Source organism: Natator depressus, chromosome 1 (genome assembly GCF_965152275.1).
Source record: "Natator depressus isolate rNatDep1 chromosome 1, rNatDep2.hap1, whole genome shotgun sequence".
Lineage (NCBI taxonomy): Eukaryota > Metazoa > Chordata > Testudines > Cheloniidae > Natator > Natator depressus.
In genome coordinates, this window is record NC_134234.1 from 85,343,459 (window position 1) to 85,357,646 (window position 14,188).

Consider the following 14,188-nt stretch of genomic DNA (forward strand, 5'->3'; position numbering starts at 1 on the left):
GAACTGTGCCAAAATGAGGCTGAGGAGGGGATGAGAGCCCAAGACATGCTGCAGGATGGGAAGAGGGGTACAGCACCGCCTGCGGCAGCTTGGAGCTCCAGGGCCAGTGACTGAGAGCTGTGGGGGCCTCCTGCCACCCACGACACCTGGGAGTGTGGAGGCCTCCACTGCCCGTAGTGACTGAAAGCTCCAGGGTTCCTCTGCTGCCCACAGTGGCTCAGAACTCCGGGGTCCCCTCGCCATCCATGGTGGCTCCAAACTCCAGGTTCCCCTGCTGCCCACACCAACTGGGAGCTGTGGGAACCCCCTGCTGCCCATGGTGACTGAGAGCTATAGGGGCCCCCGCTGCTGGCGGTGACTGGAGCTGCTGAGTCCCCTCCACCCCCCGCCGCCTGTGGCGGCTCTGAGTTCTAGGTTCCCCTGCAGTGGTTCAGAGCTCCAGGGTCCCTGCTGGCTGACAGTTCCATCCCTGCTACACTGGGACGGAAAGGGAAAATGTCATGGAGGTCTCTGGTTATGGAATCTGTGACTTCTGTGACCTCCATGACAGAATCTTAGCCTTAATGGCAATAAATTGGGATTGTTAATATTGTAACCTATAGGGCTCCGCAAGATTAGTAGAGAAGGGCTTCCCAACATTAGTAGGGTGAGGAAATACAAATAAGGAAGACAGGTGAAACCCTGATGAATATATTTTAGTCATAGTGGTGTCATCACAGTGGTGGTGTATTATCAAGTTGTATCCCTTCTTGTGTGCAGGAAGAAAGAGAGATGTAGTCCTTGGGAGTTGCCAGATGATGGCCACTGGTGATGATGAGGAAGATGATGGTGATAAGGAAGATAATGGCTAACATTTAATGTTGTGCTGCAAGGCATGGTGTGAGTACGTGGCTGTTCAGATGTACATTTTATATTATCTCTATGTATTTGCTGGGTTAGAGTGTCTGTGACTTTGCTAAATGTATTAATAAACTATTTACAAATACAGAAGGGTTCCTAAAGTGTGAGTGCTGCAACCATGAACATCAGGGTTCCCAACTAAACAGTAATTCTAATAATACTGGGCATGATCTTGGGACAAAAACCTGTGAAATCTCAGAATGCTATCTGGAAATTCTTAAGTAATCAATATAATTAATACATAATCCATGGATCAGGCTGCAGGACCAGTAATAAGATCACCTATATTCCCCCGCCCCTCCCCTCACTGCCGCCCCAATCAGTCATACAATCCTGATCCCACCCTCAATGTGAAACTCTCTGTGCCTCCTAATCCTAGCAACTGCTTCACTGCCTTAATGTATTGACTATATTAAATTAAATTGTAATGCAAATTGAAATATGAAGTAGAGCAAAATAAATGGAAAAACATTTTAAACAGAGGGTTTATTGAATTAAGTATTAAATTAAATAACACAATCAACTCAGCAGTGAGTCTGTTATGCTATTAGAAACTTCTTATTTTTGCAGCATAATTCAAAAAAATAGTATGCTACCAAAATCAGTACTGTTGAAATATGGGTGATCTTGCAACAAAGCATAGGTCACTCATGCTATGAAATACGCCGTGCCCTGCATATTGGGGAAATTCTGATCTGCATGAATCATAGTGCACCATTACTGCATAAGGAACTCAAAAAACTACATTGCCTACTTTTGTGTCCGTATCCCACACAGGTTCCTGCTGGATTTGCTGTTCATCGTAACTCCTAGGTCATTTTCAGCATTACCACTTTTCATGTATTCCTTTCCCACTAAATATTTGTTTCAGATTTTTCTCCCAGTTGCGTTAATACAGTATTTAACCTGCATGGATTATCAGTGCAATCTGAAATTTTAGCTTCGAGGTTGCTGCCTGTGAACTGACCTTCATGGATTCGCCTAATATGTCTACAGAAAACCACAGCAAGTGCAGGGGCATCCAATGTCTGGTGCTAAACTGTTACTGACTAAAGGCAAAAGACACTGCTCTGTAAATCATTCCTTTCCATTCAGTAACGTTCAAAAGAAATAGCAACCAGGAGCTCTGCTGTGTTACCATGGTGATAGCTAGATGACACCTTGCAAACCAATGGCCAGAGAAAAGGGGAGGAGCATACATGGGAGCAACGGAAGGAATAGGCAGCCATATTGGTGGTGGTGTTAAGTAATCTAGAGTTAGGAGAGAAGAAAAGGTTTAAGGAATTTGGGCATGATTCTAATGCAGTGCTGTGATCTGAACCCAGGTCTCCTGGCTGTTCATTATATATGCTAGCCTCCATATCACACAGGGAGATAAAATAAAACTTAGAATACAATCCATGGTATGTGGCGCCCCACAAGCCCTCACCACAAAGTGATCCAGTGCCACATAATGACAATTTACACTTTGGGATTAATTTTAATTGCAATATTTATCTGTCTTTAGAGAGACTAGATTAGTAGATCTATGAATAAAAACTGGTGGCCACTAAAGCATGGTTGTGCAGAGGTGCGCAGCAACAGGAAATATAACACTGAGTGAACAGCTGGCAGAGTGTAACATATTGTAATTCTCAACTGATACCATATTAATGCTAAAATATTTTATTAATATTGTCGTTCAATAATTTATATAAATTTAATTAGACTGTTTTACACTGAAGTACAGAGGCCAGGTAACTGATATATCTTTAAAGTACCTTGCCTCACAAAAACTTACTTGGAATACTCATTCAGACTGGCCCGGATGTGAGGACTGCTACATGGACCGAAATGGTTTTAAAGTAAAATAAACAATAGACTATAGACATGGAAAAATGTTGCAGTAAATAATAATAAACCCTAATAATACTTAACATCTCAGAACTTGCTCAACATTTTCATCTTTAAAGTGCTTCTACAAGCATTAATCCTCACAACACTCCTTCAAAGAAAATATTACCCAATATATAGTGGGAAACTGAAGAAGAGCGAGGTAGTAACTTGAATCTATGATGGAAAAGCTTCTGCTCACCCCAAAAGAGGAAACTTTTGCAGCATTTTATGAAGATACTCAGACTTGCCTAAGGTACTCTGGAAGCTTTATTCCATAGCCGGATCTCCTCAGCTCCAAATTTTCTCTTTGAGAAAAGCTTTTTCCAAAAGCAAATATGACACTTGCATATTTGATACCCCTGTCTACGCAAATACCTTCTACTCACACCAAAAATAAATAAAGATAAAACATGACACAAACAAATCAACAAACAAAAACCAAATAATATGTCCACATCAGAGTTTTTTACCTCTCCACCCACGAAATGTCAGAGAAGTCCACCAAAGACTTTGTTATTGCTATTGATTCTTATCACCATATTCTCAGCAGGGGCTTTGATAATATGGTGATTAGGAGCCATATATAAACTCTTAGCTAGATCAAAGCCACACACTGATTTGTTGTCAGAGCCAAAGTTACTGCTCAAGAGTTTCTGCCTCCTTCTCCTCTGCTTGGATCACAGGTCTGAAAAAGGATTTCAGATCCTTCAAAAAAAAAAAAAGGAAAATAAAGGCCATGTATTATTAAATAATACACAAAGGGGCGGGATGTGAATCACCCTGAATCACAACTCATTCTCTCTGTTCAACCGCCTATCCTATCTGAAAAGAAACTTCCTACTATCCATTTTCTTCTCTTGCAATGCAATCAGTAACCAACATCCTGACAATTGGTTTAAAAACGCAAGCTTTCAGTTACTTGCACTGATCTGCATATGTCTATGATACATACAGGTACATGTACACACAACCTGTACTTAATAGCCCAAATTTTGATAACTGTGGAGCTTCCCATTTAGTGGAAGAAGAAACCAATCTTTATATCTGAAACAGCAGACTGAAAAATGTAATGAACCAAAGAAGAGTTGAAATGTCAAGTAAAAATGTTCATTGGAGGAACACTGAAAATGGTGTGGGGGGGGGAGGACCTATCAATAACATTCAATGAAAAGATGCCCAGAAAAACATGGACTTTGACATACAATTATTATTATTTATTTATATTACTTTAGTGCCTTGGAGTCCCAGTAATGGATCGAAACCTCATTGTGCTAGGTGCTGTAAAACACAGAACAAAAAGACAGTCCAGGACCCTGTAGTCTAGTATCTTGTCTGTAACAGAGGCCAGTACCAGACACTACAGAGGAAAGGGAAAAAAAGTTTTAAAGAGAATGATATATTTGTGGTGACACTTTTGGCATGCTCCGACACATGCAGAGATCACACTACACATGAACACGGGAGCAAGGGGATGTAACAATCCCTTTATTTCCCTGCATAAGCCATGTGGGTGTGGAGCAGGAAGAGCCTTTCAAAATGCCAGACCAAGAATGGGCTAGTGCCATGGGTGTTATGCCTGCTTAGTTCTGGTACAAATGCCATGAACCTGCCTCAATAGGTGGAGGAACTTGATGGGGCCAGTGATGAAGCAGGATAGTCCCAGCAGTCAGGGAGGGGGGCACTTGCTGAGGGACACCAGGTGCCTTCTTCCCCCCTGGGAGTCTCTGGCACCCATTGGAGAGCTCAGGGTGAGGGGTGCTGATTGGCCAGTATTCCCCAGATCCCAGGATTTAACCTGCCATGGGTTCTATGTGTAATGTCTTTCAACTCCATTCATCAGCCCCACCCTACCCACTCAGAACTTGGAACGGGAACACAATCTGAAGGAAGCTGTGGGTCTAGATTATTGCCCTTTTGGGGTCAGGAAGATTTTTTTTCTCAGATGGACCAATTGGCAGAGAAGCAGGGAGTTTTTCTTCTTCTTTGCAGCATCTTGAAGCCACAGTGGGTTAAGTAGGACTTTGAATAGTACTTCACTGAGGTACTGTGGTTGGGTTGTTCAAGTGTCACAACTTGTGACCAGTTTCTGTGGATGAAACCCTGGCCATGTTCAGATAAATGGGAGTTTTACCATTGATTTCACTGAGGTCATGCTTTCATAGAATCATAGAAGATTAGGGTCGAAAGAGACCTCAGGAGGTCATCTAGTCCAACCCCCTTCTGAAAGTAGGAACAACCCCAACTAAATCATATGGTTGAGTTCAGGATCCTGACGCAGGGAAGAAAGGTAAGCAGCAGGATACGGACCCTGGACTTCAGGAAAGCAGACTTCGACTCCCTCAGGGAACAGATGGCCAGGATCCCCTGGGGGACTAACATGAAGGGGAAGGGAGTCCAGGAGAGCTGGCTGTATTTCAAGGAATCCCTGTTGAGGTTACAGGGACAAACCATCCCGATGAGTCGAAAGAATAGTAAATATGGCAGGCGACCAGCTTGGCTTAATGGTGAAATCCTAGCGGATCTTAAACATAAAAAAGAAGCTTACAAGAAGTGGAAGGTTGGACATATGACCAGGGAAGAGTATAAAAATATTGCTCGGGCATGTAGGAATGAAATCAGGAGGGCCAAATCGCACCTGGAGCTGCAGCTAGCAAGAGATGTCAAGAGTAACAAGAAGGGTTTCTTCAGGTATGTTGGCAACAAGAAGAAAGCCAAGGAAAGTGTGGGCCCCTTACTGAATGAGGGAGGCAACCTAGTGACAGAGGATGTGGAAAAAGCTAATGTACTCAATGCTTTTTTTGCCTCTGTTTTCACTAACAAGGTCAGCTCCCAGACTGCTGCGCTGGGCATCACAGAATGGGGAAGAGATGGCCAGCCCTCTGTGGAGATAGAGGTGGTTAGGGACTATTTAGAAAAGCTGGACGTGCACAAGTCCATGGGGCCGGACGAGTTGCATCCGAGAGTGCTGAAGGAATTGGCGGCTGTGATTGCAGAGCCCTTGGCCATTATCTTTGAAAACTCGTGGCGAACGGGGGAAGTCCCGGATGACTGGAAAAAGGCTAATGTAGTGCCAATCTTTAAAAAAGGGAAGAAGGAGGATCCTGGGAACTACAGGCCAGTCAGCCTCACCTCAGTCCCTGGAAAAATCATGGAGCAGGTCCTCAAAGAATCAATCCTGAAGCACTTACATGAGAGGAAAGTGATCAGGAACAGTCAGCATGGGTTCACCAAGGGAAGGTCATGCCTGACTAATCTAATCGCCTTTTATGATGAGATTACTGGTTCTGTGGATGAAGGGAAAGCAGTGGATGTATTGTTTCTTGACTTTAGCAAAGCTTTTGACACGGTCTCCCACAGTATTCTTGTCAGCAAGTTAAGGAAGTATGGGCTGGATGAATGCACTATAAGGTGGGTAGAAAGCTGGCTAGATTGTCGGGCTCAACGGGTAGTGATCAATGGCTCCATGTCTAGTTGGCAGCCGGTGTCAAGTGGTGTGCCCCAGGGGTCGGTCCTGGGGCCGGTTTTGTTCAATATCTTCATAAATGATCTGGAGGATGGTGTGGATTGCACTCTCAGCAAATTTGCGGATGATACTAAACTGGGAGGAGTGGTAGATACGCTGGAGGGGAGGGATAGGATACAGAAGGACCTAGACAAATTGGAGGATTGGGCCAAAAGAAATCTGATGAGGTTCAATAAGGATAAGTGCAGGATCCTGCACTTAGGATGGAAGAATCCAATGCACCGCTACAGACTAGGGACCGAATGGCTAGGCAGCAGTTCTGCAGAAAAGGACCTAGGGGTGACAGTGGACGAGAAGCTGGATATGAGTCAACAGAAGGCCAATTGGCAAGAAGGCCAATGGCATTTTGGGATGTATAAGTAGGGGCATAGCGAGCAGATCGAGGAACGTGATCGTTCCCCTCTATTCGACACTGGTGAGGCCTCATCTGGAGTACTGTGTCCAGTTTTGGGCCCCACACTACAAGAAGGATGTGGATAAATTGGAGAGAGTCCAGCGAAGGGCAACAAAAATGATTAGGGGTCTAGAGCACATGACTTATGAAGAGAGGCTGAGGGAGCTGGGATTGTTTAGTCTGCAGAAGAGAAGAATGAGGGGGGATTTGATAGCTGCTTTCAACTACCTGAAAGGGGGTTCCAAAGAGGATGGCTCTAGACTGTTCTCAATGGTAGCAGATGACAGAATGAGGAGTAATGGTCTCAAGTTGCAATGGGGGAGGTTTAGATTGGATATTAGGAAAAACTTTTTCACTAAGAGGGTGGTGAAACACTGGAATGCGTTACCTAGGGAGGTGGTAGAATCTCCTTCCTTAGAGGTTTTTAAGGTCAGGTTGACAAAGCCCTGGCTGGGATGATTTAACTGGGAATTGGTCCTGCTTCGAGCAGGGGGTTGGACTAGATGACCTTCTGGGGTCCCTTCCAACCCTGATATTCTATGATTCTATGATTCCAGCCACGGCTTTGTCAATCCGAGCCTTAAAAACCTCTAAGGATGGAGATTCCACCACCTCCCTAGATAACCCATTCCCATGATTCACCACCCTCCTACTGAAATAGGGTTTCCTAATATCCAACCTTGACCTCCCCCACTGCAACTTGAGACCATTGCTCCTTGTTCTGCCATCTGCCACCACTAAGAACAGACTAGCTCCATCCTCTTTGGAACCCCCCTTCAGGTAGTTGAAGGCTGCTATCAAATCTCCCCTCGCTCTTCTCTTCTGCATTCTAAATAAGCCCAGTTCCCTCAGCATTCTCCTCATAAGTCATGTGCCCCAGTCCCCTAATCATTTTTGTTGCCCTCGGCTGGACTATCTCCAATTTATCCACATCCTTTCTGTAGTGGGGGGCCCAAAACTGGATGCAATACTCCAGGTGTGGCCTCACCAGTGTCAAATAGAGGGGAATAATCACTTTCCTCGATCTTCTGGCGACACTCCTATTAATGCAGCCCAGTATGCCATTAGGGTTTTTGGCTACAAGGGCACACTGTTCACTCATATCCAGCTTCTCATCCACTGTAATCCCCAGGTCCTTTTCTACAGAACTGCTGCTTAGCCAGATGGTACCCAGCCAATGGCAGCACATGGGATTCTTCCATCCTAAGTTCAGGACTCGGCACTTGTCCTTGTTGAACCTCATCAGATTTCTTTTAGCCCAATCCTCCAATTTGTCTAGGTCACTCTGGACCCTATCCCTACCCTCCATTGTATCTACCTCTCCCCCCCCCCCCCGCCCCAGCATAGTGTCATTTGCAAACTTGTTGATGGTGCAATCCATTCCATCATCCAGATAATTAATGAAGGTGTTAAACAAAACTGGCCCTAGGACAGACCCCTGGGGCATTCCGCTTGATACCAGCTGACAACTAGACTTCGAGCCGTATATCACTACTCGTTGACCCCCATGATTTAGCCAGCTTCATATCCACCTTATAGTCCAATCCATACTTTTTTAACTTGCTGGGAAGAATACTGTGGGAGACCATTTCAAAAGCTTTGCTAAAGTAAAGGTATATCATGTCCACTGCTTTCCCCATATCCACAGAGCCAGTTATCTCATCATAGAAGGCAATCAGGATGTTCAGGAATGACTTGCCCTTGGTGAATCCATGTTGACTATTCCTGATCACCTTCCTCTCCTCCAAGTGCTTCAAAATGGATTCCTTGAGGACCTCCTCCATGATTTTTCCAGGACTGAGGTAAGGTTGACCGGTCTGTAGTTCCCCGGATTCTCCTTCTTCCCTTTTTTTAGACATAGGCACTATGTTTTCCTTTTTCCAATCATCCGGGACCCACCCTGATCACCAGACTTTTCAAATATAATGGCCGATGGCTCTGCAGTCACATCAGCCAACTCCCTCAACATCCTTGGATGCATAATTCCGGCCCCATGGACTTGTGCATGTCCAGATTTTCTAAATAGTCCTTAACCTGTTCTTTCACTACTGATGGCTGCTCACCTCCTCCCCATACTGTGCTGCCCAGTGCAGCAGTCTGAGAGCTGACCTTGTCTGTGTAGACTGAGGCAAAAAAGCATTGAGTACTTCAGCTTTTTGCACATCATCTGTCACTAGTTTGCCTCCCCAATTCAGTAAGGGTCCTACACTTTCCCTGACCTTCTACTTGTTGCTAACATACCTATAGAAACCCTTCTTCTTACCCTTCACATCTCTTGCTAACTGCAACTCCAATTGTGCTTTGGCCTTCATATTTAGACCCCATGCATGCTCAAGGAATAATTTTATACTCCTCCTTAGTCATCTGTCCAAGTTTCCACTTCTTGTAAGCTTCCTTTTTGTGTTTAATCTCACCAAAGACTTCTCTGTTAAGCCAAGCTGGTCACATGCCATATTTGCTATTCTTTCTGCACATCAGGATAGTTTGTTCCTGCGCCCTCAATAAGACTTCTTTAAAATACAGTCAGCTGTCCTGGACTCCTTTCCCCCGCATATTAGCCTCCTAGGGGATCCTGCCCATCAGTTCCCCAAGGGAGTCAAAGTCAGCTTTTCTGAAGTCCAACGTCCGTATTCTGCTGCCCTCCTTTCTTCCTTTTTTCATGATCCTAACTCAAGCATCTCATGGTCACTGCTGCCCAGGTTGCCACCCACTTCTACTTCCTCTACCAATTCTACCCTGTCTGTGAGCAGCAGGTCAAGAGGAGCATGGCCCCTAGTTGGTTCCTCCAGCACTTGCACCAGGAAGTTGTCCCCAACACTGTCCAAAAACTTCCTGGATTATCTGTGCATTGCTGTATTGCTCTCCCAGCAGAAGTCAGGGTGACTGAGAACCAGGGCCTGTGATCTGGAAACTTCTGTTAGTTGTCTGAAAAAATCCTTGTCTACCTCATCCTCCTGGTCTGGTAGTCTATAGCAGATGCCCACCATGACATCACCCTTGTTGCTCTCACCTGTAAACTTAACCCAAAGGCTCTCAACAGGCTTTTCTCCAGTTTCATACTGGACCTCTGAATAATCATTCTGCTTCCTTACATACAGTGCAACTCCTCCACCTTTTCTCCCCTGCCTGTCTTTCCTCAACAGTTTATACCCATCCATTACAGTGCTCCATTCATGTGAGTTACCCCCCCCCCCAAGTCTCTGTTATTTCAATCACATCATAGTTCCTTTACTGCCAGGACTTCCAGTTCTTCCTGCTTGTTTCCCAGGCTTCTTGTGTTCGTGTACAGGCACCTAAGATAACTAGCTGATTTCCCTACTTTCTCAGGGTAAATCAGGAGGCCTCCTCTGTTGCACCCTCCTCCTTGTGTTTCCTCCCAGTATCTGATTTCCCCACTTACCTCCAGGCTTAGGTCACTGGCGAACCTAGTTTAAAGCCCTCCTCACTAGGTTAGCAAGCCTGCCTGCAAAGATACTCTTCTTTCTCTTTGTTAGATGAATTCCATCTCTGCCTAGCAATCCTTCTTCCTGGAACAACATCCCATGGGCGAAGAATCCAAAGGCCTTTCTCCCACACAACCTGCACAACCATGCATTTAGGTCCACAATTCGATGGTCCCTACCAGGGCCTTTTCCTTCAACATGGAGGATGGACGAGAACATGACTTGTGCTTCAAACTCCTTTATCCTTCTTCCCAGAGCCATGTAGTCTGAAATGACCCAATCAAGGTCATTCTTGGCAGTATCATTGGTGCCCACGTGGAGAAGTAGGAATGGGTAGCAGCCCAAAGGCTTGATCAGTCTCAGCAGACATTCCATCACATCCTGAATTCTAGCTCCAGGCAAGCAGAATGCTTCTCGAGTTTCCTGGTCTGGATGGCAGATAGATGACTCCATACCCCTTAGGAGGGAGTCCCCAACCACCACCATCTGTCTCCTCCTCTTGGGAGGGGTGGTCATGGAACCCCCATCCCTAGGACAATGAATCCCATGCCTTCTGGTCGATGGGGTCCCCTTCTGATCCCTTTCCTCTGATGACTCTTCCAAACCATTCTCCGATGTAGTACGTGTGCAGACAGCCTGAAAACGGTTTCATACCTCTATCTGCATTGGGGGTACATGGGTTCTCCTCTTTCTTCTTCTGGAGGTCACATGTTGCCAATTTTCTCCCCCGTTCTGCACTCCCTTCTCTGATTGTTCAGCATGTGATGCCTGCAGCTCCAAACACTGACTTCTATCCAGAAAAAATCTTCATTTTCTCTGATGCAAAGTAGGGTTGATACTTGGGTCTCTAGTCCTTTAACCTTCTCTTCCAATATGGAGACCAGCTTGCACTTTGTACAGATGAAGTTGCTTCTATCCTCGGGGAGAAAGACAAACAGGGCACATTGTGTGCAGGTCGCAGCAGCTGGTTGCTCACTATCCATAATATCTTCCTTCTAAGAGCCTCTTCAGATGTTGTATTTACTGCTCACAGAAGCCTGAAAGGCAAAAAACAAACAAACAAAAACCCTCTGTGGGAACTCCCCCCATGCAAACTCTAAAGCAAACTCCTGCTTGCCTGCCCTCTGTTTGCCGCTCACTTGGTTTGCAACTGGCTGCTTTTTTATAAGGCTGCTGGCTCGAAGCACCCTGTGAATATCCATTGAGGGCTTGTCTTCCCTGCAGAGTTAACTTGGATTCTTACTCAGGTGTTGCCCCTAGCCTGGTTGCCAGCCACAAATGAAGCTCTCTGGTCAAAGTGACGTGGTGCTTTCAACCTGGGTGAGCTGGCCCATCCTGAGATATAGGGTAAAGTGAAGGAACAGAAATGGACACCCTGTAGAGTCAAGCACGAGGGTTTATTACGCACAGCGCTGGCAGAGTGTTACTTTGCTTATTAGGCTCAGTGAGACACTGCTAAAAAATTGATTACAATAGATTATATAGGGTGCTCATGGGTGGAGAGAAGCAACGGGGTGGGAGTTCCCAAGCCCCTGGATAGGTTCTAGCAGCAAGACAAGATTAACACAATAAGCCAATATTCTAAAAGATTACATAATGGCTCCGCCCATAGCTCAGGATAACATGTTGCTAATACACAGGTGTTTTCCCTCAAACATTTCCTATTGCAATGTGTAGGTTAAATCCTGATTTTGGGGTTCACAAGAATGAGGTAGCTCTTCCAGTTGTCCAACAGGTACATTCCTGGGTGTTTAAAACAAAAGACAGTGAAAAGTACACAGCAAATAGCAATTGTTTTTGGGTGTTTCTGAGAACTAGAGTTGGCATCTGTGAAGGAGGATACATCTGTGGAAGGGAGGATGTCATATCTCATACTGAATGTTAGGCCTCTCCCTGAACTCTGGTTGGCATTTGGGGAGGGTGTTCACGATCTCCTTCCTGCTCGGGGGAGTAGACTTTGAGGCTCTTCTCCGTGCTTTGTGTGTCTATAACTCATGATAAGAACACCCAATTACTGCTTCCCATCTGGAGTTCTGCTGACTCCACTTATCTAGTTGAAACAAAGCAAGATTGTCTCCTGTTTACCCAGTTTTTTTTAGTCATATATTGTCCATTGTTAGCTAGGCCCCAGGCCTCAGACCAAGCTGTGGAATTTGGGCCTATGTGAAAAGTTCTTAACAGAAACTGTGGTTAGGATCTTACATACACATTAATGGATTTTGGCCTTTCATAAAGTCTGAGTGCTGCTTACACAAAACAATAGTTGCTTATGTCTGTAGCTCTGTGTGTATCAAAACAATTAAATTTTAGTGTTGTTCCTATTATTTTTTGTAAATCAAAGTTTCTCATTCGCTGAATAATTAGAAAATAATAATCTGGCTTGTCAGTCTATAAATTAATCATTTTAGTCTGACAGAGTGGCATTATTTAATTAAGTTTAGACAAATGTCTATGTGATTTATGCTGTGTACTTGGCTCTTCCTGTAGTATATCAATACAGCATTGCAATGTTTCATCTTCTTCAGTCAAGAGCTTAATCTTACAAAAATAGCATTTTTGTACTTACAGGAAATTCTCCTTAAAATCAATATCCCCAAACAATTACGTCTTTCAAAATAGTGAGTTCTTGAGAGAAAGTTCTATGAATTATAATCAAGACAAGTTTTCCTAACTTGCGTTGTAATGAACTTCTAATAAATTAGCTGTCCAAAATGGCTTTCAAGTTTAAATACTGTGTGCCTGTTTCCGAGGTAACTTTTTAAGAGGTTCTGGTTTTGATTATTTTGTTATTTTCTTTGTCCTTTAACTCTGGTTCTGTTCTTCCTTGGTTTTCCTAGAGATCTTGTCGTAGATCTCAGCAGATGTATATTGTTAATTGTCACAGTACTGAATCTTTAACAAAGATTTCCGTTCTCAAAAATGTTCATTTAAATAGGGGTTAACCAGAGCTAACAAAAAACAGTTTTAAACAGCCCCTGTCTAAATATCTCTGCTCCCCTCTATTGCTCAGCTTTCACTCGCTTGGCTTATTTAATGTCGTCGTTACACTGGTTCTCAAGTTGTGATAGTCTTCCAGATCTGAAGCTCAATGATCTGGTGAAGTATAGTGATGGTGTTTGCAGTAATACATGAATGTCTTGAGTTATAATTTAAAAATCAAGCAGGGAAAACTGTTTTTGTTTTTTGGGAGGAGTGACTATTTCAGACCTTATTTATACCTCAAAAAGTAGAAAAACAAGAGACACAAGCTCAAGTTATTTTTTGCTTCCTTGAGAGGTTACACCAAAAGAGATTATCTATATTTTAGTTGACTCATATTTTACTTTAAATAAATGTTGAATTGGTTTAATTATAAGTCAGGATAGCACTTACTGAATATTGTATAACACTGCACTGGTAACTAGCAAACTGTAATATTCTACTCATATACATCTGATTGAAGTACACTGTCGCATTAGTCACTGCACCAAAGATTTTGGTCTAATTCTAATGATATAATAGTAGCTCAGATACAGTATTTATTTGCACAGTTGTCCAATATGAAGGAAATGCTCTTATTCTGAAAGAAAATATTAATATGGCAGTTTAATTTATGTAACTTTGAATTACAAAGATCCATATGAATACTGTCTGATCTAATGAATTCTCTTTCCAACTTTTGCTTAACTACTGGGTATGAAACTATTACAATGCTAGGAGGTACATTATCCTTTTTTATGTGATCTAGGCACAATATTAGGTTTTTATTTGTTTCCTTATTGTGAATCAGACATATTGCAACCAGCTAATAAGCAAAGATTAAAGACTTCAATTGTCCTAAAGGTACTAAAAGCCTTTTTCTAACTACTTTTTCAGGTTAGTCACAGTTCATTTATTAGGCATTTCTAAACTCTTCATTTTGGGGCAACTATTGCTGTTACATTTTGTCCATACCCTAATTTGGATGAGCCAATCAGGAGTTTACTCTGAAGCTTCCGTAGTTCAAAGACAGGTCATGAGATGGTGCTAGAATAGCAAGTGAATCCCTTTCTCCTTTTCTTGTCTCTACCATGC

General features: G+C 43.6%; 1 long non-coding RNA gene across 1 annotated transcript in view; it reads left to right on the forward strand.

Annotated features, from left to right (window-relative positions):
* Window positions 1-821: 821 nt before the first annotated feature.
* LOC141982355 (uncharacterized) overlaps window positions 822-14,188 on the forward strand; it is a 79,848-nt gene continuing 66,481 nt past the window's right edge. The window contains exon 1 of the long non-coding RNA XR_012638040.1: window positions 822-879. This is a non-coding gene — a long non-coding RNA (uncharacterized LOC141982355). The remainder of the gene's footprint in view (window positions 880-14,188) is intronic.